The 24,318-nt window shown below is 35.1% G+C and overlaps 1 protein-coding gene across 11 annotated transcripts in view; it reads left to right on the top strand.

Moving 5' to 3' along the window:
• Positions 1-23,428, top strand: part of LOC131153153 (acetyl-CoA acetyltransferase 2-like) — a 57,733-nt gene extending 34,305 nt beyond the window's left edge. For 3 of the 11 annotated variants that reach the window (XR_009136177.1, XR_009136179.1, XR_009136171.1), the window contains one exon: positions 23,152-23,428. The gene's annotated coding sequence lies outside the window, so the exon portion shown is untranslated. Of the gene's footprint in view, positions 1-4,025; positions 4,349-10,539; positions 10,655-10,804; positions 11,219-23,151 lie in introns of those variants that run through there. The other 8 variants (XR_009136176.1, XR_009136170.1, XR_009136169.1 and 5 more) reach the window with 5 other exon arrangements.
• Positions 23,429-24,318: the final 890 nt, after the last annotated feature.

The following is a 24,318-nucleotide window of genomic DNA, read 5'->3' as shown; positions in this document are numbered from 1 at the left end:
AAGTATAATGGGATATATGCTTGAAGACTCACCTTCAAATGTAAATATGTAAGATGATGATGCACATGAAGAATCACAAGCTTTTAATTCACTTGTTTCATGAGAGCCTGACTAGACCCACGTTACGCTAGTATGTCATACTAGACAAGAGCATAATTCAAAAATGGAAAGACTTGGTCAACACCTTCATGCTTCTGTACTGGTTTAATACTGATATAGCTCCCACTAGGTCGCAGCTACAAAGGAAGGAAAAGAATAAAATTAAGACACTTTGGGAGTATGCGCAAAGGTGGAGGGAGAAGGCAACTCAGGTATAGCTACCTCTAGAAAACAAAGATATGGCGGAGTTATTTGTGGGAACATTCCAAGGCATCTACTACGATAAGTTCTTGAGCCCAAGCTTGATAGATTTCACCAAAGTGGTCGCTATGGATGAGAAGGTAGAATCGGGCCGGAAGTTAGGGAAATTGGTAGACTATGTTGCCCCTCATTCGACAGACTTACATGGAAAGAGTGCCCCGTACAAGAAGAAGGATAGGAAGGAGGAAGAGGTAAGCATGGTTTGTATTGGAAATAGAAGGGGATCACTTTATCGTGCTCAGGCTCCAACCACATACTCATCTACCACTTATCAACCATCTTAGGTCTACTAGATCCAACCAAGTCAGCATGCCCAATCTGAGATAGAAGATGTTTATACCCAGACCAAAGAAGGATTTTACGCCATTGCCACGACCAAAATCAGAACTATATAAGCAGTTGCATGTACTAGAAAAAACTCTAAAGTTCGGTAAGTGGGTGAACCCTAACCTTTGGTACGAATTCCATATGGGAGCCTTGATCTATGAAAAAAAAAACAAGTGTTGGATGCTAAGGCATAAGATATAATACATAATTGATGTCAAGCTTCTCATCTTCCAGCCCAACAAGGAGTCTGAAAGCCTCAACATGAAGGTAATCCCTTACCAAATCATGAAGGATCATCGATAAATTTAATTGAGGCAAAAATGATAGCTAAGCGATACATTAATACTCTTGGGGAGGGTTTCTAAAAGGTGCCAATTGATCAGACAGGCAGCTTATTACCCCAGCTATCATTACATTAACCTCATTGATCATCCATTACAAACCCAATGAAACTACAACCCAGAAGGTTACACCCCAAACCACGGTCATGGCCATTTAAACCCCAACCTCGTTTCCCTATGATTTGAATCACTTAGTCCTCTTAAGGTATGAGTCCTTCATTGAAAACAGCAAGGTGGATCCTGGTGTATTCAAAGTCTTTAGGAAGGCATGAACCATAGCGAGCAATGCTACACCCTAAAGGACCTTATAAAAGAAAAGAAAGGGGAAGGAAAAAATAGATGAAGAAAGTTTGAACCAGAAGAAGATCACTGAAGAGGATGTCACTCAATTCCTCCACTACCTGAAGAATAGTGAATATCATATAGTGGAGCAGCTCCACCAGACTCCAGCCAAGATATCTTTGTTAAATCTACTGTTGGCCTCCAAAAAGCACCAGGTCACATTGATGAAAGTCCTCAACAAAGCCTATGTACTGCATCATGTGTCCCTGGACAAATTCTAGAATCTAGTAAGGTTCATTATGGCGATCAATTATATTTCCTTTAAATATGAAGAACTCCCCCCAAAAGGACAAGGACATGTCAACCCTTTACACATAGCAGTAAAATGCAATGCTATGGTTGTCTGTTGTGTACTAATTGATAATGATTCAACCCTAAATATATGTCCCAAATCTACCCTCAAAAGGTTGGGAATAGACAAGACTCACATGTGCATAAGCAATTTGGCTGTCCAAGCCTTCAATGTCATCATAGAAAAGATTTTCAAAGAAATAGATCTAAATGTTAAGATTGGGTCTTGCACCTTCACCATTACATTCTAGGTACTAGAGATCGTTTATTCCTTCAACATGTTGTTAGGGAGACCATGGATCCATAATGTAAAAGTAGTCACATCTACCTTTCACTAGAAGCTTAAGTTCATGATAGAGGACTTCTTAATCATGGTGAATGGAGAAGAAACCTTGTGAATTTATGAACGTGGAATGGTGCCATACATCAGGGCAAAATATCTAACATCGGAGTGCTCCTACCATGTTATTTGAGTTCTTATCTCCTTCATCTGGAGGCTAGGAGGGTGAATCGTCAACCGTCAAATTCTTAGAGGTGAGTATGGCGGTGGCTCGACAGATGCTACTTCAGATTTACTAAGCAGGTGGAGTGTAGAGACTCGGAAATTTAAATTATGAAATTAAAGAAGAAAAAGGATTTTTAAAGAAGAATCTACAGGGATTTGTTGATGAGCGCTTTGAGCTCGTCGATGAATAGACTTCTTTGACCCGTCGACGAGGACACGTGTCTCATTGACGAAGAGATACCGAGAGCAGGATTATAGGACATTTAAGTTCGTCGACGAATTCATGACCTTCATCGACGAACTCTCTTCTTCGATTCGTCGATGAGTCCACGTGTCTCGTTGACGAAGTCACGTGGCTAGCCACCTATAAATATGCAAAAATCAGATTTTTGGCAAGAAATCAGTCCTTGTTCTCTTTCTCTCTCTAGATTTTCGGATCCTCTGCCTTCTCTCTAAAAGATTTTGGCTCCGATTGTCCCCATTTTGACGATCAGAAGTTACCACGATGATCCTGGAGAGATTCTCTACAACTTAGTCGAAGCAGAATTTTGGTTTGAGAAGTTCAAGCATCATCCCAAAATCAATTAAGTAGGTGATTTTAGAGTTTTCATAGTTATCAGGCTTTTCTGAACCCAGATCTTGTGTTAGATGAAAATATACTAAAGTTTGAGTTGATTAAATTAGGGTGTTGTGATTTCAGGGTTTTGGAATCATGAACGTTGCATGCTTGAGTTAGAGGTTAGTAAACACGTACAATTAGCCAAGTAAGGGAAATATGTTATACCAGTTTAATTAAAAATTTTATCAGTAAAGCATAGTATTTGATTATGAGTTACAGAGTATGATTTTTTTTTAATAACTCAGAGCATGAAAATTATATAGTATTATAGATTATATTTAATGTGTTTTATTTAATTGTGTGGCATGAGAAGTACTGGAATATTACAGAATTTTATACAGATTTACAAAACTATGATTATATAGTTTTTTTAACAGAATTATGATATACAACTTATACAGTGTTATACAGAACTATACAATTCAGATTACAGAACCATGAATATACATTATTTTACAGAATTATGAATATATATATATATATATATATATATATATATATATAAAGTGTTATATAGAACCATGATATACAAATTATAGAATCATGACATATTGAAATACAGTTAATACAGATATACAGTTATGTTATAGCATCATGGTTAATACAGAGAATTACAGCATCCTGGTGATTACAGTTGATACAGAATCATGGTAAAATAGATAAAAATTATATAAATATAGTATTACTTAGTATCAGACCCTGATGGAACAGAATAGTTTACAGAGCACATTACCGTAGCTATACAGTATAGTAGTGCAACCATACATCTCAGATAGAGTGTGGTGTTGGATGCCGATTGTGCCACAGGTGGAGTAGAGGGCTCCCTAGCATCCGAAATAGTTGGAGCAGGCCTTTCGTGCTATAAACATATATAGTTAGACTAACACTGGTAGGCCAACTGGTGTTTATTCCTGCCTATAGGCCGCACAACCCTGTCATGAGGGGTTAAATCATGACATACAACCATTTAGGGAAATTTTCAAAACTATATATATATACAGTATACATAGAAAACAGAGATTATATATTATAGATAGAAGTATGTTTGAATAATTAACTCAGGATTACTGTATTTTAAATGACATAGATGTGGGTTATAGTACAGATACTTTTACATGATATCTCATTTATAGTTTTAATAAAAGGTTATGTTGCGTATAAACTCATATGCCACACAGTGGTAATAACATGTTTCTCCTTACTGAGAGGTGTCTCACTCCCAATGATATAAACATTTCAGGTAACCCAGAGAGACGTACAGGGCCGACTCAAAGATAGAGGAGGTAGTTGAGTCGACATAGTACTGGGGTGTGTTTTGGGCTGAGTAATTGAGCCCTCAGCATTTTGGGATTTTTTGGGAAAAGAATGTATATGTATATGCAAATATGAGAGGTTTTGTAGCACTCTGGTATTATGTATTTTGGGTTATGGTTTGGTTACTTTCGTTTTCCGCTGTATTGGTAGTATGTATGGAATGCACTGGTTACCACGATGCCCACTTTGGGCCCGTGATGATGTTATGTATATATATATATATATACAGGATATCAGAGTTATGTTATATAGCTTGACAGTGTTAAAAAATATAGTAAGAATTTTTGGGTCGTTACATGAAGGCCTAGGCAATCAATCACAGGGGATGACTGAGCTAATAATAGTACGGGGACATAGGGAAACAAATTGAAATTTTGATCGAGGACACAGGTTGTGGTACATAAGACCAAGGTATGAGGGAAAGGTGGTTAGCCAAAATAAAAGGAAGAAGACCAAATGAGCCATCCCTTGCTTTTCCACCCCTCCAATACAATTTCCCCAAACCGGCATATGTTATGTACGCAAGGGAGGAATCAGTGGTGGAGGAGTTGTTATCCTTGTTCGAAGAGAGTCTGGAGATCCATGCCGTTAAAGAGGAAATTCTTGGCTCGGAGGACGTGCATCCTAAGAATAAACCCTCAGTAAGTTGAAAGAAACTGCTCTTTTTAAGAAGTTTGAATAATGGCCCTTTTATATCATTATTTTTGGTTATTTATTTATTTTTTATCTTTCTTTTTCCATGATTTTCTCTAATGGTGTTGCCTATGACCTTTAGAGATGCTCTTGTAAACATGCCTCTTTTTCAAATAAATGACCGGAAACCTTTTTCCAATTTGTTTTCAATTCTCGTCATTTGTTTTTTTATTTAAAAAAAAGTTGATGTGTTAATAATTGACTCAAGAAAAAAAAAATAGCTATAAGTGCAAAATTCTATGCATTGGCTCATTCCATGGAGGGTAAGGAAGAAGTAGGATTGTTAGACAAACTTCTAAGGCTAATTGAACATAAGGATATAGAGATACAACCTCATGAAGAAACTATAGAAATTATAAATGTGGGAACCCAAGATAACCCCACAAGAGCTAAAACTTGGGGCTATAAAGGATAGTTGATTGAGGGAAACCTTAATCGCTTTACTTAGAGAGTTAAAGGATGTTTTTGCTTGGTCATATCAAGACATGCCAAGTTTAGATTCAGACATAGTGGTCCATCAAATACCCATTAAGTCAAGATGTAAACTTGTACATCAAAAATTTAAGAGAATGAAACCAAAATGGCAAATGAAGATAAGGGATGAAGTTAAGAAACAATTTGACGCTGGATTTTTGAAGGTCTCCCATTACTCAGATTAGGTAGTGAGCATTGCCCCTGCGGCCAAGAAGGATGGAAAAGTTTTTATGTGCATCAATTGTAGAGACCTTAATTGAGCTAGCTTCAAGGACAATTTCCCACTTCCATATAAAAATATGTTAGTAGACAATACGGCCGAGTGTGGGATGTTCTCGTTCATGAATGATTTCTTAGGGTATAATCAGGTAAAAATGGCTAAGGAGAATAAAGGGAAAACAACATTTATAATGCAATGGGGCACTTTCTGCTATAAGGGTTATACCTTTTTGGTTAATAAATGCTAGAGCTACACATAAGAGGGCTATGGTCACTTTGTTTCATTACATGATGCACAAAGAGCTGGAAGTATACAAAGATGACCTAATAGCAAAGTTAAGGGACGGGGAGGAGCATATCATGGTTCTAAGGAAGTTATTCATATGATTGAGAAAATACAAGTTAAGGCTCAAGGTGGAAAAAGGTACCTTTTAGTAGGGGTGAGCATAATTCGGGGAAACCCAAATTAACCGAATTAACCGACCGAAATTGGTTGGTTTGGTTCGGTTAAGAACACAAGATCGGTCGGTTTGGTTATGGTTTTACAAAGTTTGTTAATCGGTTAATCGGTTTAGTTAAGAGGAATGTTAATTTGGTTAACCAAAATAACCGATTTAATAATTAATTAAAATTTAAATATAAATTAGTATATATTAAATTGTTAATATGTTAATTAGTATATTCTAATTTGATAATATGTTAATTAGTATATGTTAATTTGTTAACATGATAATTAGTATTTGGTAAAAAAAATCTACAATTATATTATATTTTTATTAATTAATTTCAAATTAATTTGGTTAAATTCGGTTAACCGAATAACCTGAAAAGGTAATTCGGTCGTGTTCTGTTCGGTGAGGCCTCTCTATTCGGTCGGTTCAGTTAACAGTTCTCATTAACCAAAAATTTTGGTTAATTCGGTTAATTAACCAAATTTGGCCGAATCGACTGTTTGCTCACCCCTACCTTTTAGGCTAAGTCAGGGAAGTTGCTGGGATTTTTGTTTATCCAGATAGGAATAGAGGTGGATCCGACCAAGATTGAGGCCATTGTGTAAATGTAACCACCGACTACTCAAACCATTCTTTAATAAAATGAAAGTCCACAGACGTCGAATTTTTGGATAAGGATGTAATGACCATAGGGCAAGGATCCGATAATTGGAGAATGTATTTTGATAGGGTTGATAATGTCTATGGGAATGGCATAAGGGTTGTTTTGGTCTCACCTCATGAGGACCAAGTCCTAATCGCCATTAAATTGAACTTTCTATGCACAAATAATATGGCTGAATATGAAGCATGCGATTTATACCAAGCAAGAACCTGCACTAGAATAGGAAAAGCTAGACATTCCTTCTTTTCAGAATTCTAGTCTTGCGAGCCTACCCGAACTGTTAGTGAATATGTACAGCAAGGCTACACACTGCATAGAAAGGAATCAAGGTCTTTGGGGACTCAACCCTTACTATTTCCTAGGCCATAGGAGAATTTAATAATAAGGGCCGGAAGTTATTACCCTAGCAGAGGTGCATAGAACAGTTGATAGGCAGATTTAATTCAATCACCTTCGAACATTTTCCTCGCACTAACAATTGGTTTGTTGATGCGTTAGTGACATTGGCTTCCATGGTGCAAATAACCAGAGAAGAGACAATTTAGCCCTTGTAAGTGGATATAGCATAGAACCCAACCTATTGTATAGAAAAGAGGAAATTGATAAGAAACCTTGGTACTACAACATCAAGTAGTACTTTGTAGAACAAAAATACCCTACTTATGCCTCAAGAAATGATAAGAGAATTATATGGCACCTAGCCGCAAGATATTTTCTAAGTGGGAATATCTTGTGGAAATGAAGTCTAGACATGAGCTTGCTCCATAGTGTAGATGTGTTTGAAGCCCAATGGAACATGGACAGGTACACAGGGGGGTATGTTCAACTCATCCTCATGGTCACATGCTAGTTAGAAGGATACTCAGAGTAGGGTATTACTGGCTGAAAATGGAATCTGATTGTGTGGATTTTGTGCAGAGGTGTTACAAGTTCGAGGTATATGACGATAAGTTGATGGCCCCCCCACTCCGCTCCATTTCATGACTGCCTCTTCGCCATTCTCAATGTGGGGAATAAACAACATTGATCCAATCCCGCCAAAAGCCTCGAATAGCCACTATTTCATCCCAGTGGCCATAGATTATTTCACAAAAGTGTGTAAAGGTCGCATCGTATGCCAACATTATTAAGTAGGTGGTGGTTTGGTTCATTATGAGGGCGATCATCTGCAGGTATGGGCTTTTGGAACAAATTATATAGAATAATGCCACTAACCTCAACAAAAAAATGATGGAGGATGTCTATGTAAGAAGTTCAAGATCCAACATCTTAATTCAACTGCATATCACCTTAAGATGAATAAGGCAATAGAAGTTGCCAATAAAAACATCAAGAAGATTTTGGAAAAGATGACTATCACCTACCGATATTGGTATGAGAAGTTGTCTTTTGCCCTACATGCATAAAGGACTATTGTTAGAACATCTACAAGAGCTACTCCTTACGCCTTGGTCTATGGCATGGACACGGTATTACATATGGAGGTGGAAATCCCATCATTGCGAATTCTGAAAGAGGCTGAAACTTCAGAGGAGAGGATTTAAAGTCGGATGGATACATTAAACATCAATGATAAAAAGAGAATGCAAGTCATATGCCATGGACAACTATATTAGTAGAGGATTGCCCAAGCATATAACAAGAAAGTACGCCCTCAATACTTTAGGGAAAAAGATTTGATGTTGAAAAGAATTTTTGAAAATCGGAATGATCCTAGGGGTAAATTCATACCTAACTATGAGGGTTTGTATGCTATAAAAAAAAGGTACTCTCTTAGGGAAGCAATCATTCTAGAATATATGGACAAGGAAACGTTTCATCAGCCGACCAATTCAAACATTGTCAAGAAGTTCTAAGTGTGATGAATAGGATTTCATGATTAGAATAAGATTTCCTATGTAAAATAGCAGCCAATGAAGCCATGATTAGCCATTTCCCCTTCCTTATACTAACGTAAATGAGGATTGTATCTCTTGTTAATCATTTAATATATATTATAGTGGTTTTTAATTTCTATTTTCTTTTTCTTTTTGATTCCATGAATCAATTTTTGTTTAACTAGAAAAAGAAAGAAATTCTTATGATAAGAGGCCTGCGTTTCAGCTACCCTTTAAAATGATCTTGTTGCTTAACCCCTTTTTGAGCCTAAAATTTCTTTCATGAACCCTAGTTCAGGGATCACCAAACATTAGAACATTTTGTTCAAAAGAAACTTTGTGCACTAGGGCATATTTGGTTGGAGGAAAAAAAAAAGGGAAGAAAAAGAAAAAGAAAAAGGCAGAGAAAATCATATATAAAAAATGAAGAAAAGTCCAGAAGTTAAAAAGTGAATGCAAAAGAAGATAAACAAACTAAATATTCCGAGGGAAAGGAAGTAGAAGTGATATTTGACCATTGAAACCCCTTTAAACGTTCATTTTAAGCCGACTATATCTTTTCTTGTGTCATCCCGAAACCTTAGCCCCAATACAACCAAAATTAAAGCCCTCTTAGATTGGACTTATCATCTTCTTTCCAGTCAAATCAAGAATAAACTACAAAAAGACTCGATCCCTGCATGGGGTACGTAGGCAACCTATGACTCAAGCAGCAAGTTCAGTCTAAATCGCTACAGTCAAATGGAATCAATAAAGAAAGGAAGGTTTTAACCTTGTTATTCCATTTTTGAGAGTGCCTTGAAACCCATGCCCACGTTTCATCCCTGACGAAGCCCATCCTAAAATTGTTGTTTTTTGTATCAGTTCTACTCACAAAAACATTTACACGTGACCCTTCTCACATAACTAAGTTGGATCGGAATCCAATATTATCCCCATAAAATGTTAACCCGGGAAGGAAGCTCGGAGGAGTTAGAGATATCTTGGCAGGTAAAGTAGAAGAAAAATAGGCAACATGGAGATTACTGATACCAGAGCAGTTTTTTAGATGGGCTTATCAATTTCATATGTTCCTTTTACAAAGGTTATCTTTAGGTAGGATTGATATCTTAATTGAATCATGAACCTTTCTAGCATGATCGATAATTGACGAAATGCTATTATTGCGAATCTTTTAATATAGTGGCTTGTTTTTGTGCAAAATTTTTCGAAAATCCATTTGGCGTTTTATTTCAATCTATTCAATTTAGGAAAAAAAATTGACCATTACTCTTACTTCAAAAGAACAATGTTCATAAATCAAAGGGGCTTCAGAAGGATTCTCACAAATAAGGTCAGCTTATCAATTTTGGAGATAAGCGGATAAGAGCAAAGAGGGATTTGTTAAAAATGAGGAAATTCTGTTTGGATCTAGATTGTCTTGATTTTGTTAGCAATTGAAAAAAAAAATGTGTAAATGATGCTTGCTTATGTTCCCATTCTATTTGGACTAATCCTCGGGAATTGTTGACTCACTCTTTTTAGAAAAAGCAAAGTTGCGGTCGGTTTCCATCCTCTTGCTTATTGTGATTTGAGGTCATCAAACCCCTAAAGCCAACCAATTCGTGTCACCAAATCCTTAAGGATAAGCCGATTTTAAGGTTGTCTGACCCTTGAGAATAGGATAGTTTGAGGTTCTCTAGCCTTTTCACTTCTTCCTATTCCACTTCTCACATTTTTTACATATTTGCACATGGGTCTTGCTTCAGACATGTAATGGCTCTCATTTTTCAAATTTATTTTAGATTTTTACGTGCATGTCTTGTAATTAAGCATGTAATGGCTCATGACTCACAAATTTGCACATAGGTCTTGCTTTAAGCATGTAATGTCTCTCGATTTCTAGATTTTTGCATGCATGTCTTGCAATTAAGTATGAAATGACTCCTAATTCACACACATTTGCACACATGTCTTGCAATTAAGCATGTAATGGCTTCTGATTCACACACATTTGCACACAAGTCTTACTTCAGACATGTAATGGCTCTCAATTTCCAGTTTCCATATTTTTGCACGCAGATCTTGCAATGAAGCATGTAATGCTCCAAATTCACTCACATTTGCACACAGGTCTTGCAATCAAGCATGTAATGGCTCTTGACTCACACACATTTGCACACAAGTCTTACTTCAAGTATGTAATGGCCTTCGATTTCTATATTTCCAAATTTTTGCATGCAGTTATTGTAATTAAGCATGTAATGGCTCCTATTTTAAACATATTCGCACACAAGTCTTGCTTCAAGCATGTAATGGCTCTTGATTTCTAGATTTTTGCATGCAGGTCTTGCAATTAAGTATGTAATGGCTTCTAATTCACACATATTTGCATATGGGTCTTACTTTAGATAGGTAATGGCTCCCAATTACTAGGTTTCCAAATTTTTACACACAGGTCTTGCAATTAAGCATGTAATGGCTCTCAATTTCTAGATTTTTGCACGCAGGTCTTGTAATTAAGCATGTATTGGCTCTTGATTCACACACATTTGCACGTGAGTCTTGATTTAGGCTTGTAATGACTCCTGATTTCAAGATTTATTCTAGATTTTTGTATGCAAGTTTTGCAATTAAGCTTGTAATGACTCTTAATTCACATATATTTGCACATGGGTCTTGTTTCAAGCATGTAATGGTTCCAAGTTTCCAGATTTATTCCAAAGTTTTGCACGCAAGTCTTGCAATAAAGTATGTAATGGCTTTTGATTAACACACATTTGCACACATATTTTGCTTAGGGCATGAATGGCTCCCAGTTTCTTTTTAGTTTTTCAGGCCCTCCCTCAACTGTGCTACCATGTTCCTATCGCATTTGAGGTAGGTCATTAATCTTCATAGGTGACACACATGTGTTTGCATGTGGTTTTTTCTTGGATGTGGTTGCGAGGTCAATATGGGACATTTCTTTCTTTGCCTAATGCCTTCATATGAAGACATTAGTTAAAGAGGGGTAGTTGTCGATGCCCATTTTGACCTAGGGGTCACTTATTTTGTTTAGTAAGCTTAAGAGAGGTTTAAGCACCTTAAGAGGCTTTAATTGCAAATTTTTTTTTGGGGTGGGGCGGGGGGGGGGGGGGGGTGGGGGGCTTAGGGACCTCCTAGAGTTTTTTTGGTGTTTTCAGTCTTAAGGTTTTTTGGGCCTTTTGGGGTCCCTTTAGGTCTTTTGTAAGGCTTTTTGCAGCTTTATTAAGCCTAGTTGGGCCCACAGGGTAGGCCTATTTGGGTTTCTTTAGGCCTCTCTGGGCCTTGTTGAGGGTTAGGAGAAGACTCCTTGCAGCTTCAAGGAGCCCAATTGGGCCCTTAAAGAAAAAAAAAAAAAAAAAACACTCTTTTTAAGTCCTTGGGGCAAGGTTGTGATTAACCTTACCCCCAGGGACACTCATATCATTCTTATTTTTTAAAGGAACCCCTAGCTTCTTTTTCTTGCCTATAAATAAGAGGGAGAGGGAGCTAAATGAGAGGAGGATGGCTCACTTGTTGAGAAAGGAGAGCGAGAAAGAGCGAAAACAAAAGTTTAGAGATAAAAAGGGAGAGAGCTAGAGAGAGGAAAAGAAAGGGATAGAGCTAGGAAAAGGGTGAGGTCTACGATTAGGAAAAGAAAAAATGGAAAGGAACTAAGAAAAAAAAAAAAAAGAAAGGGGACTGCAACCTAAACACCAAAAAGGAGTGAGGAGCAAGAGGACTCACAGTTACCCAAGGGAAGGAGAGCAAAAAGACTACTCACTTACTTAAGGTTCTCTGAAGTTTGGTCCTTAATAGGCAGGGTTTTCGTTTTCATCATGCTTTAAGTTTTTTATTTAGTGTTTTCCATTAACTCTCTACTGTCTTTACTGTTTTATTGATGAACTGAGAACGTAGCAAGGCTAGAGTGTGGGTTAGGGCAATGTAGCTGCAATGAGAGGTTTGGGGCTTAGGTTATGTGGTTATGGTAGCACATCCAAGGCTGCTGTGGAGTGATTTCAGCAAGGGTTGCAGCTATGTTGGGTTGTATAAAGGGATTAATAATGGCAATAAAACTATTGTGTGCTGCTATAGTATTGCCAAAAAGAGTTTTTTTGGGGGGGAACTTCTTCCTCCTTTTCGTTGAGGGCAATGAGCATGGATACTACTTATGGTAGCAACAAGTGAGGTAGAAGGTAGCAACGGAAGTTTTTGTGTGGAAGAGCAGCAATGCAACTAGGTGCAGCAGCTGCATGTCGTTATAGCTAGGGTTCTGAAACCCTGTGCCTTGTTTCTAGAAGAGAAAAACCCTATGGTTTCTTACCAAACCCTAATCTAATGAAATAATGGTCGGCCAATGCAAACCTTTTTCCCTTTGGGCTGGTAAGAGTTTTTCAACAAACTCAAATTTTTCAAAAGGTCCTAAAAAAAAAAAAAAAAACCTTGTTTCAATAGTAGAAAATTTTGGGTTGATCTTCTAGCATGTAATGGTTTGCCTATTGATTTTTGATCTTTTGATTAGAAACCATTTCATCTTCATTGTTTTCTTGAATGGTTAGTTTGATTTCATCCAATGAAAGGAGAGGGTAGCTTTCGTTTGGGAGAATAATATTGAATTGCATGATGGTGCTTGAAATTCCATGATATGTGGAATGTTTTATTAAAAATTTTGGGATTGATCATCTAGCATGCAATTGTTTGCTTATTGATTTGCGGCCTTGTGTTAGATTCCATTTCATCTTCATTATTCTCTTGAATGGTTAGTTTGATTTCATTCAAAAAAAAGAAGTATAGTTTCTTTGGGATGAATAATACAAGTTGCATGAAGGTGTTTAGGATCCCATGATATATGAAATATTTCTTGTTAAAAATGGTCATCATGATTAAATATATCGTGTTTGGTTTCATGGACTTTGTGAAGGTCTTTTCACAAAAATTGAACTTATGTTTGATAATTAATTTCAATTACTAATGTTTAGGTTAGTGGGCTCTGGTACTATTTAATAACTTTTCACTTAATGATGCATACTTATCATTAATGGTCAATGTCACTTGTGTCTTTATCCTACACATTCCTTTAATGCATCTCTAGACTTAGGTAAGGGCCTCTCAACTTGGCTAATGATGGATTGATAGGGAGTTTTCACCATATGGTGTCCTCTCCCTTCTTAACCCTAGGCAATGGTTGACTCTCTTAAGCACATATAGGTGAATGGGAGCCGAGTTTGCACCATGGGATTGAGAAATTAGGTCCAAGTTTGGAATCTCCTTCTTTAGCCTTCATTTTTTTTTTCAAAGAGATCATTAAAAATTCTTTCTTCTTGTGCCGATGATGAGCTTAGTAATTTTCAAAAAATTTCCTTCTTGGTCATAGCATCTTTCCTCAAAACGGAAACGCTCATTTTTAAAAAATGTCAAAATATTTTCATAAATGATGATTGCCTTAGTCAAAGATACTCTATCCAATCAAAGCAATTGAAGCCTGATTAACAAACAAAGATTTCTTAGTCTTTAATTAAAAGTTGACTCTATCCAAAGCATTAAACTCTAATTGAAGTTAGAAATTTTCAAAATCTTGAATCAAAGAGTTGATTCAATCCTAAGCATTAAAATCTAATTGATAATCAGGGATTTTCAAAAATCTCAATCAAGAGTTGACTTTATCATATCATTAAAACCCTAATCGTTGGTCAGGAATATTCAAAATCGTCAATCAAAAGTTGACTCTGTTATAACATTAAAATCTTGATTGTCAATTAAGGATTTTCAAAATCCTTAATCAAGAGACTCTATCATAGCATTAATACTCTTATTGTCAATAAGAGATTTTCTAATCCTCAATCGAGATTTGACTCAATTTGAGAATCAAAACCCTACTTGACAATCAAATATTTTTCAAATCTTCAATTAATAGTTAACTCAATTAGAACATTAAAACCCTAATTGTTAATCAGCGATTTTTTTTCTCAAATCTTTCAGAGTTTACTCAATCAAGGAAATCTTCAAACCATTCATTAATGATTGATTTCAATCACACTTCAATCCCAATTACGAATTAAAGGATTTTGAAAAATTTATTAATGACCGATTTATTTCTTCATTAAGATCTTATGTCAATCAAGAGATTTTCAACTTTATCAGCATTGAATTCTTTAATTTCAATCATGAGATTAGGACCACAATTCCCATTTGTTCAAAATTCAATCAAAAACGTCATCCACTTTATCCAGTCCATGATTGAAATTAGATATTTTGACATTGAGTTTTCCCAAATCTTAATTTCAAAGGAAAGAGTCGTCTTTGAATATAAAGGCAATCAATCAAAACCTTTTCCATCAATTTCTTCCATTCTATCTCAATTTAATTTCTAAGGTTAACTCCCATTTTCAAACAAGAGTATGTTAGGGCTAACATTCTTGTTGTTTGGACTCTTAGACACCAATGGCGCAAAAGGGGAATTTTCCTTCTTTTCTTCCTTTTATTCTGAATTAGGACATGCACACACACATACACATACAACGGTAACCTTTCCTAGAACGAGTGTTGGTAAGGTGTTGGTTGGCTAATCCCCTTTAGAATGGTTAGTTTATCACCTTCCTTACATACAAATGTATCCCCAAACCCATTTTCTCTACATCGTAGACCTCATAGAGGTTTTTTCCTTTGTTTTCCCTAAACAAAAAATAATAAAGGTGGCAACTCCAGATTTTCCATATTTGCATCTTCTCAAGTTTTATCCACCCCTATTGAACTTTCTTGTTTGGGGTGATTGCCATGCAAACAACTTTCCATTCATTGGCACGCCCCTAGGACCAAAATCCGATGTTGATAGTTGTCTTTGAAATCCTAAGAATATCTCCAAAAAATTGATCTTTTTCTACATTTTATCCATAATATTCTTAAAATATGATACTAGTGGAGCCTTACTAATAAATACCAAATTAGTGCATCTTGTCATTTTTCAACATTAATTTTGAAACTTTCATGAAAGGGATAATTAGGATTCGCCCATCAATTTTTGTGGGTTAAAAGAATTTTAGTCCTAGCTATTTGACATGAATTTACAAATTTTAGTTTCTCTTCAAAGATTCACCATCAGTGTTCCTTTCGAATTTGCTATCTGCGAGATTCTATTCAAATTTCTCCAAAATTTTCCAAAAAATTCTCAAATCTTCTAGTCAATTGATTTCTTAACTTTAAATGGACGTTTTAAAAAAGAAGTCCATGATTATTATGGAAGAGGTATTAATTGAACAAAAATTAAAGGGTTTCAATAAGATCAAGAAGCAATAGAGATTAGCTCAAAAAAGCTATGTTCTGTTGAGTGAAAAAACTAATATTTGTGGCCCAGTGGTTCATCTCCTCATCATCCTTTGTGGAGATGAGGGTTCAAGTAGTGATGATGGGACTTGGTTGCCTTGGGAGGCATTTGTTGATATTTAAATGTTTAGTTGTGCCCTTGGGCACTTTGGAGTGATTGTTTGGCTTTAGGCATCATCATTATGGGGGCCTTGTACAGACAGAAATTATGAATTTGAAATATTATGATAATATAGTAAATAATTTCAATAGTTATTTCAATGTTCTTTATTGAAAAATATTCTTCTTGAATTTTATGGGGATTTAAATCTTGAATTTAGATAGAAGAATTCTTACAATCCCTTGTTGCTTAAATATTCTTCGATTGATTTTCGTTAGCAACACCAATTTTTTATGTCAAAGGGTACTCAATGTAATATTTTTCAAGCAGTTGCCATTACCTTTTTAGTTTTAGTCATCGGTGAGATCTTCTTCTCTTTTGTTATTTCTTTTCTTATTACTATTATTAATAAATTTTCCATTATTTGGTTAGTGGTGGAGATTTTGTGTTTTTGATTTGTAGACTTAGTGTATGCATTTTTGTGCTTTTGTATTTTTGTGTTTTTCATTTGAAAGTTTTAGAATATACAAAATTTTTCGAAAAAGTATTATAGCATGGTTTTTTTAATTTTCGTCTAGCTTGGATTCACACAAAAATGCTTAAATTTTTTTTTTTAATGCATTGTATTGTGTGTGTGTGTGTGGTTTCTACTAGTAGTAGGGTGTGATTCAAAAAATTGTCCATGTGAAATACTTTGCAAAAAATACATGTAATTTTCCTATGTAACACAAATTCTTTATGCACAGAGCCAGTCTCAAGCTCGAATAAAGGAGGAGGATTGTGTTAGGTAGCTAATAACTAGCGTAAAACTTTGTCAAATCTTATTACCCTAAATTCTTACTAAATTCACATAGGTTAAGGGAATAGACCGGGTCGATATAAAAGAGAGAGGTTAAATAAATTAGCACAAGAAACTAAGACTAGATTAACAAATTGAAATATAGGAACTCTTACGGGAAAAAAGTATGAAAATAGTGGAAATAATGTTTAGGAGGAAAATTATTTTAATCTATCTTCAAAAGATGAAATGGGTATGAGAGAAAGTAAGAGAAATTGAAAAATCAAGATTTAAATTTTGCTACAGTAGTATAGAGAAACATAAGAACGGGGTGGGTATTATTGTAGACAAAAACTTAAAAGATAACATAGTAGATGTTAAAAGAATAGGAGATAAGATCATTAAAATTAGAATAGCTTTAGGCTTGGAGATTGTGAATGTCATTAGTGCGTATGCTCCTAAATAGGATTAGTAGAAAATCTTAAAAGACAATTTTGGGAAGATATGGATAGTGTTTTACAAGAGATACCAATATCTGAAAAAGACATTCGTAGGAGCTGATATAAATGGTCACATCAGAAAGGATAATATAGGATATGAGAGGATACATGGAGGCCATGGGCATGGAGATAAAAAATGAGGCCGCTAATACAATCTTAAAATTTTGTCTTGTCTTACGATTTGGTTATATTTAATACTTTATAAAAAGAGAAGAACACTTAATAACCTTCAAGAGTAGATATAATAAAAGCCAAATAGATTTATTCTTAACTAAGAACGGAGATCATCTATCAAAGGATTATAAAGTCATTTCAGGTGAAAGCTTGGCTACACAACATAGAGTTTTAATATTAGATATACATATTTAAAATATATATATATATATATATGAGAGAATGAGTAGCATAAATCAATGCAAAAGAACTAGATAGTGGAACTTGAAGGGAGATAATATAGTAAAATTTGAAGATAAAATAAACAAAGAGTATGATTGGACAGTAAGGGATAAGGTTAATGCAAATAGTATTTGGAATAAAATCGCAAATTTTATCGTAATAATAGGAAAAGAGGTTTTAGGTGATTCTAAAGGATGATACGCGGGTAGTAAAGAAAGTTGGTGGTGGGATAAAGTAGTCAAAAAAGCCATTAAGACAAAAGAAATTGGTATAGAATATGACATAGTTGTAGAAATATAGAAAATCTTGAAAACTATAAAGAAACAAGAAAAAAATGCAAAAAAGACTATTAGTGAAGCTAAACATAGAGCTTATGATACTGTATATACTAAACTAGATACAGAAGAAGGAGAAAATACATTTACAAACTTACTAGAGCTAGAAAAAGAAAATGCAAAGATTTAGGTGATGTAAAATGTATCAAGAATGAGAATGACAATGTATTAATTAGAGAAGAAGACATAAAAGAGAGGTGGTGAAGATGCTTAGTTAAGTTGTTTAATGAAAGCCAAAATGAAAATTGAACTTGGAAGTGACAAATGAGGAGAAGATTAAAAATAGAAGATTTATTCACAAAATTAGAGACCTTGAAGTTGAGATGACATTAAGAAAATGAAAGTGAGAAATATATAAGACTAGATAGGATACCAATTGAAGTTTGGAAATGTTTAGGGGATAAAGGAATTGTTCAGTTAACTAATCTATTCAACACTATTATAAAAACTAAGACATTGCCCAAAGAATGGAGGAAAAGTACATTAGTACCTGTGTATAAAACCAAATGTGATATTCAAACTATAATAATTATTGTGGAATTAAGATTATGAGTCATACGATGAAATTATGGGAAAGGATAATTGAACATAGAATAAGATTAGAAACAAAAATTTCAGAAAATCAATTTGGTTTTATGCCTAGGAGATCTTCAGCAAAAGCTATTTATTTTTAAGAAGTTTAATGAAAAATTTTAGGAAAAAGAAAAGGCACTTGCGTTTAGTTTTTATTAACCTAAAGAAAGCTTATGATAGAGTTCCTAAGGAAGTTCTTTGGTGAGTCAAAAGAAGGGAATTTTTAGTAGTTATACGGAGGTCTATTGGCCTAACATGACTTTCAAATCTTATTTTGATGATAACAAATCAAGGTAAATTTAACATGTTGTGGTTTAAGTGGTGATGTTTCAAGAAACAAAGTCTATGAAGTTCAAAAGTTCAAGTATTAAGAGTCCAAGATAACAAGTGATTATTAAAAGCTCATACTCCAACAACAAGTGATCAAAAGGAAGCTTCAAGGATCAAAGACAGACAAATCTTATGGAAGCTCAAAGGATATTAAAGCTCAAGATAAGATGGACTCAAAGCAAAGATATACATGAAGACTTCAAGTTTAGAAAGTTTTAAAGTCTTAAGGAAGTCTTGTGTAAGTTCTTCATTTAAATATCAAAATGAATGCTTTGAAACTCATTAGGGTTAATTATGGACTTAGAGACCTTATTTTCAAAATATTGGAAAATGTCTTTGAAAAGTCTCAAAACAAATTGGCAAGAGTTTTTTGAAACAAACTTTAAAAACAGTGTTTTTAACTGTTTAGGCGACTGACCCTTGTCTGGTCACGTGACTGACAATTTTTTCTAAATTTAATTTGGAAGACATTATAGGATCAGGCAACTGACCCCTGTGAGTTCAAGCGACTGACCCCTATGAGTTCAAGCGACTGACCCTGTTCTGATCTTGAAAATACACTGATTTTTAAAGATCAGGCGACTGACCTCGATGGGTTCAAGCGATTGACCTTCGTAATGGCTAGTTTTAAAACAGCGTTTTAAAGTTTCCAAATTGAGTTGCTTGTGCCCTAAACTTTGTAAAAACTTGGGAAATACTCCAAGTAACTTGAGCAACACGAATTTATGACTTTTTAGCTCTATAAATACATAATTTCACAAATCAAATTGAACACCAAGAATTGAAAATTTGATTTCAAACCTATATTGCTCATACTTTCTCAAAGCCTTCTTACACACATCTACTTGCTGATATTTTTTGAAAATTACTGAGTTATTGTTCATCGATTTCTGAGCAAAACTTCTAAGTTTTCAATCAATCAAAGAAAGAATCCCGGTGATATACTCTTTAAGCTTCAATTCTATTCTTCATTGATATTTACATTGAAGTATTGATTAGCTATGCTATATTTTGTACTAATCTGCTTTATTTGAGAGTAACTCTTGTACGCAAGAAATTGTTCTTGTTTTCTTGACGATTCAGGGCTATTGAATTGTTGTACCAAGCGTGGTGTTGGAATTGGTGTATTCCCAAGAGGGGGGGTGAATTGGGTATTTAAAAATTTCTCCTCCTAGGTTTATCCAAATCAATAGTATTACACAACCTAGGGCCTGTTTATACAATTATAAACTCAATCATTCACAATACTAAATCACAAACATTCAAGTGCTGAAATTTAAATTGCTGAAATTAAAAGTAGGCACAAGAAATGTTATCGGGGTTCAGCCAATACTGCCTACATCCCCACCTCTAGCTCGCAAGCCCAAGGATTCCACTACGACTCACTTAACGGGTGAAATGACACCGTTACAACCAGGTCAAATTATCAGGGCTGACCTCGACCTTTACACACTCTCCTTATGAGGCGGAGAAAACCCTAACAACTGATCCTTCCAGGCTAAATCAAACTCCCTCAGGCCATGCCTGGAATACAACAGATAATGAAATACAAACTTTAATGTACAATTCAAATTCTTCTCCAATAAGCAGATATGTACCGATATCAATCAATGCACATCAACAAGATCAGAATTATAAGCTCAGTGCAATATGTGTGATAACACTCAATCTAATGTCTATAGTCAATTAAGAACAAGAGTGTATTCTCAAACTATCTTTGAAACAATATATCAATACATCAATCACAAATCAGGTTTCAAAGATTTTGTAAATATAATCAAATATCTCAAAATGATTTTCAAAACTTTAAGCACAAAAGATATTTTGTAAACTAAGCTCGTAAAAAAATATTTACTTCACAATACAAGAAAATCTTAAGAGTCTTGTAATCAAAATGCAAAGACTTACAAGCTAAATAAGCCCAGTAATGAATTTATAGATTAAATCTCGGGGAAAACCTTTTGGCCTAACTATCAACAAAATCAACAATCAATCAAACCAATGAGAGTGTAAGCTATAGAAGGGAGTGTAGGTAATCTTAGTATAATCTCACTCAAAGATTTTTCAAAAAGGATGAGTATTAGGGTTTGAACATGAAGGAATAACTCTAAAAAATTTAGAGGAAATTTTGCTAATCAAAATCCCTAATCATAGCTTAATTTGTGCAAATGAACACACACACACACACACACACACATATAGGTGGAGCGACCTAAAAAATTATAATAATTAAATGATTAGGAAAATGATTAATGGAATAGATAAATAAGGAATAAGGGGAAAAGGGAAAATTTTGGAAGAAGGGGAACAACAGACCTTGTCAACGGGTTACATGTCCTTGTCGACGAGTGTTCTATAAAAGATCGTCGACGAAGTTCAGTTTCTCGTCGAGAAAAAGATCTCGAATGAGCAAATTTCAAGTTTTAAGACTCATCGATGAATGAATCTTCTCGTCAACGAAGATCCTTCTGTGACTCATCAACGAATCCTCTCTACTCGTCGACGAGGCCACGTGGCAAAGTCGAGTATAAGAGGGTTTGGGGAAGCTTCCATGAAAAGAAACTCGTTTTTCTCCGTTTCTTTCTCTCTCTAAAAGTTCCTCTGCCTTCTCTCTAACTTTTTGACCCAGATTCAGCCTGAATCAACGATCGGAGACCGCTACGGTGTTCTAGGGAAGATTCTCTACACATCTAGCGGAGTAGTTTTCTAAACTGGGTTTTGCGGGAAACGCTCCTAAATTGAGGTAAGGGTTCATATTCTCAATTTTGGGTTTTTAAAGGTTTATTTAAGGTTTATAAGTTGAAAAAATGTAGAAATAGTAGTTTATTTTGGGTTTATTTAATTAAATTAGGATTTTTGAACTAGAGTCTGGGTGAGCGTCACAGACATCTTTTGGGGATTCCTATTGGCGTAGTTCACAAAAGCAGGTAAGGGGAAAAGTATATTAAACTAGATATTTATGAATTAATTGGAAATTTATGAATATATATATATATATATATATATATATCTGTGTGTGTGTGTGTGTGTGTGTGTGTGTGTGTGTGAATATGTTTTTTGTATGGGTTTAAAATGCCAACTGTTTAAATTACGTTTTCTGAGCCTAGAGTTGTTTTATTAGTTATGTATATGTGAAAAATGGACTGATGAAAGTGAAAGATATTTTCAAGATAATTATGTAAGAAATGAAAGGTATATTTTCAGTATATAAATGTTAAATGTAAGTTGGCTTATTTTACAGGAAATATATATATGAATTTTACTACAAAATAGTGTGAGATGAGTAAAATAGAATTCTATGTGAAATTATGCTATATGTATGAGATGTAGGCTATACGAGAAATGAATTCAAATGAAAATGTTAAATGAAATATGTTGCATGTAACTGTTAATGTAACCATTGAACCCAAAATAGCTGAAAGATGATGGGACTAACACAAAAACATTTGAAAGATGTTGGGTAGCAAATTAGTGCATTTCTATGTGGACTAACACAAAAATAGCTAAAAGATGTTGGTGCTAACACAAAAACAACTGAAAGATTCTGGGACTAACACAAAAACAGCTAAAAGATGCTGGGACTAACACAAAACAGTTGAAAGATGCTGGGACTAACACAAAACAGCTGAAAGATGCTGGGTATATTATGAAATGAAAATGAGAATAAAATGGAAATGAAATGTAAAATGTAAAATGTGAACAATGTAAATGGAAAAAGCCACGTAAAGTGAAATGAAATAAAATGTAAAAGATAAAAATGTAAACAATTGTGAAAGGCTAGATAAATGATAGACAGAATAATGTATTATGGTAATATCATTATTTATGCTTGTAAAACATGTTACGTTTGGATGGGGCAAACTCTTCGCCCGAGAGCTTACTAAGAAAGGCGAGTGCCCTGGTTGTATCAGGTGTAGTAGTAGGCTGCATAACGTACTAGGGCAGAGGGAAACTATTTGTATGGGTGGGTAGATTTCCCTATTCTTGAGAGCCTTCGCTGGTAAACTTTTGTATGAACTGTGTGAGTACGAGATTACTTCTTCACCTGAGGGCTTATTGAGTAAGGTGAGTGCCCTGATATGCTTCAGTTGTGACCTTCAGGTTGCCTAAAGTATCAGAGCAGAGGAGTGCTACTTGTATGGGTGGGTAATCACCCCTATCCTTAAGTTTTTCTCGTGGGTAAAGTATATTGCATGTGATTGATTAGGTTTAGAAAATGATTTCAAAAATTATGTTAAGATTTGCAAATATTGAATAATATGTTGATTATAATCTCATGTTGGCCACACGCTGATTTAATATACTGTTTCTTCCCTTACTGAGATGTGTCTCACTCGAATACAAATTATTCTTTTTCAGGACCTCCACAGGATCGAGCTTAGAGAGCTCGAGGTTAATACAACATTATTAAGTTAGAGAAAGGAAGAAAAAGGGTATACACTTGATGATATTTTGGGTTGTATAAATTCATGTTTTAAGTAATCTGAGAAATGGACGAATGTGAATACTGGAAGTTGTGGATTATGTTTTTGGAGTTATGTATATATGTGGATACATGTGGATGTATGATTCATGTTGGTATATAGATAGATGTAGAAAACTCTGGTATATTATTGATTGAGGATTGTAGTTATGTTTTCCACTGCGTAATTATAAATGGAATAACAGGTACAGGAAAATGAATGATGTGGCACCCAGGTCCCACAAGGCGGGTTTGGGGTGCCACGAGACATGATTAATTAGGTATAACACACCGGACCGGGTTTACAGGTTCGGGGTGTTACAATAGGCACACTCAAAAATATTACTGTTGGGACGCAAGGGTAATTATTAAAATTATTTTAAATGTGTTTAGTAAAATTAACCCTATTTTACCCTAATTAATAGCGGTAAAAATTAGGCCAACCTGAGAGTTTCCATCGACTGAACCATAGGTTCGGTCGCCTGAATAGACAAGTGAAGAAAAGTAATTTTTGAAGTTCGGGTACTTGAAAAATGATTCAGGTGGCTCAATTAGGCGATTTTCAAAATATTCGAGATTCGGTCGCCTGAACTTAAGTTTGATCTGCCGAACTTGCATGTTCAGTTGCCTGAGCTCAAAATGAACTTGAAGTTCGGGCGCTCGAGGACGCTGGGAAAAGTCAATGCTCGGGTTCGGTCGATCGTGGACGTTTAGTTTAAATAAGTTTGGTCGCCCAAGCCACAGTCAACATTTTGACTTTTCAGCTGTTCGGTCGATTAAGGCATTTTCAATGCCAGAGTTCGGTCGCTCGAATCCTTTATCATTTTAGGTCCTAAGTTAAATTTGTACCCCTAATTGCATAGATGATAGTGGGGACTTTTTCTAAGTGTCTGTGTAAGGTCCTAGGGTCTTTCTAAGTTCTTTTTACTTAGACCCAAAAATCCGTTGTCGGTCGACCAAAAGGTGATCCCTAAGGTCATTCAACGGTCTTGAGCTTATAGGTTCTTACATGCATGATATGCATCAATTATTACCGACCATTGGAATTTAAATAATATTACAGA

This window comes from Malania oleifera, chromosome 4, assembly GCF_029873635.1.
Source record: "Malania oleifera isolate guangnan ecotype guangnan chromosome 4, ASM2987363v1, whole genome shotgun sequence".
Lineage (NCBI taxonomy): Eukaryota > Viridiplantae > Streptophyta > Magnoliopsida > Santalales > Ximeniaceae > Malania > Malania oleifera.
Note: the sequence above shows the minus strand (reverse complement) of the source record. Positions and strands in the feature narration are given on the sequence as shown.